The sequence below is a fragment of the Cupressus sempervirens genome, chromosome 5, assembly GCF_028749045.1.
Source record: "Cupressus sempervirens isolate cs-2001-9-10 chromosome 5, ASM2874904v1, whole genome shotgun sequence".
Taxonomy (NCBI): Eukaryota; Viridiplantae; Streptophyta; class Pinopsida; order Cupressales; family Cupressaceae; genus Cupressus; species Cupressus sempervirens.
This window is the reverse complement of record NC_143122.1, coordinates 380,818,066-380,820,548: the sequence shown is the minus strand read 5'-3', so window position 1 is coordinate 380,820,548 and position 2,483 is coordinate 380,818,066.

The window sequence follows — 2,483 nt, the reverse complement described above, 5'->3', positions numbered from 1 at the left end:
TTTCAATACATTTTATTACAACATATGTCTCTAGGGGCCCTGAGACCCCTAGGGACATATTAGAATTGTTTATATAGGTCAAAAGGAGCCATAGGATGACCTATGACTACTTTCAACACATTTCATGACAACGTATGTCTATAGGGGTCCTAGGATCCCTAAGGACATATTACAATTATTTATATGGGTCGAAAGGGGCCATAAGATGACGTGTGACCCCTGTTTTCATATTCTATTACAACATATGTCTCTAGGACTCTTAGGACCCCTAGGGACACATTTGAATTGTTTATATGGGACATAAGGGGCCATAGGATGACCTATGACGCCTTTCAACACATTCTATGACAAAATATGTCTCTAGGGGTCCCAAGACCCCTAGGGACATATTATAATTGTTTATATGAGTCAAAAAGGGTCATAAGATGACCTATGACCCCTTTTGACACATTCCATGACAACATATGTCTCTAGGGGTCCTAGGACCCCTAGAGACATAGTAGAATCATTCATATGGGTCAAAAGTGGCCATATGATGACCTATGACTCCTTTCAACACATTCCATGACAATATATGTCTTATGATGTCCTAGGACCCCTAGGGTCATATTAGAATTATTTATATGGGTCGAGCCTATGACCCCTTTCGACACATTCCATGACAACCTATGTCTCTAAGGGTCCTAAGACCCCTAGGGACATATTAGAATCATTTATATGAGTTGAAAGGGGCCATAGGATGACCTATGACCCCTTTTGACACATTCCATGATGACATATGTCTCTAGGGGTCTTAAGACACCTGAGGATATATTACAATCATTTATATGGGTCGAAAGGTGTCATAGGATGACCTATGACCCCTTTCAACACTTTTTAATACAACATATGTCTCTAGGGGCCCTAAGACCCATAGAGACATATTAGAATCATTTATATGGGTCAAAAGAGGCCATAGGATGACCTATGACCCCTTTCGACACATTTAATTACAACATATGTCTCGAGGGGCCCTAGGATCCCGAGCGACATATTAGAATCATTTATATGGGTCGAAAGGGGCCATAGGATGACCCATGACCCCTTTCAACACATTCCATAATGAAATATGTCTATAGGAGTCTTGGAACTCCTAGAGACATATTATAATCATTTATATGGGTCAAAATGGGCCATAAGATGACCTACGACCCTTTTCAATACATTCCATGATGACATATGTCGTTAGGGGTCCTAGGACCCCTAGGGACATATTAGAATCATTTATATTTGTCGAAAGGGGCCATAGGATGACCTATGACCCCTTTCAATGCATGCCATGATGATATATGTCGCTAGGACCCCTAGGGACATATTATAATTATTTATATGGGTCGAACGGGGCCATAGGATGACCTATGACCCCTTTCGACACATTCTTTAATGACATATCTCTCTAGGGGTCTTAGAACCCTTAGAAACACATTACAATCATTTATATAGATCGAAAGGGATCATAGGATGATCTATGACCCTTTTCGACACTTTTTTATTGCAACATATCTCTCTAGTGGCTCTAGGACCCTTAGGGACATATTAGAATTATTTATATGGATCAAAAGGGGCCATAGGACCCCTAGGGACATATTAGAATTGTGTATATGGGTCAAAAGGGGCCATAGGATGACCTATGACCCCTTTCAACACATTTGATGATAACATATGTGTCTAGGGCTCATAGGACCCCTAGGGACATATTATAATCTTTTATATGGGTTGAAAGGGGTAATAGGAAGACCTGTGACCCCTTTCGACACATTTTATTAAAACATATGTCTCTAGGGGCCTTCGGACCCCTAGGGACATATTATAATTATTAATATAGGTCGAAAGGGGTCCCTTTCAACATAGTCCATGACGAAATATGTCTCTACGGGTCCTAGGACCCTTAAGGACATATTATAATTTTTTATATGGGTCGAAAGGGGCCATAGGATGACCTATGACCCCTTTCTACACATTTCATCACAACATATGACTCTGAGGGACACATTTGGTTGGTTTCAATGCGTCGAGAGGGGTCATAGGTTAGATGCATTTCATCACAATGTATATCCCTAGGACCCATAGGGACCTATTGGGAATGCATCAAAAAGGGTCATAGGTTAACCTTTGACCACTTTTGAAGCATTTTATGATAATATTATATTTAATAATAATAATATTTATCATATATATTACTATATTATATTTAGTTATAATAATTATTATTATATTTAGTTATAATAATAATTATTATATTTATAACTATATTATATTTAATAATTATAATCATATATAATAATAAAAATAATAATAATTAATAATAATAATATCAATGTCCACACTTCCCCCAAATAAATTTTCCTCTAAAACACTCTAAAGATTCCCTCTTAAATTTATTTCCTCTCAAATTACCCTCCATCCAAATTTAACATTGGAAAATCTCTGCTCTCAAATTTTCC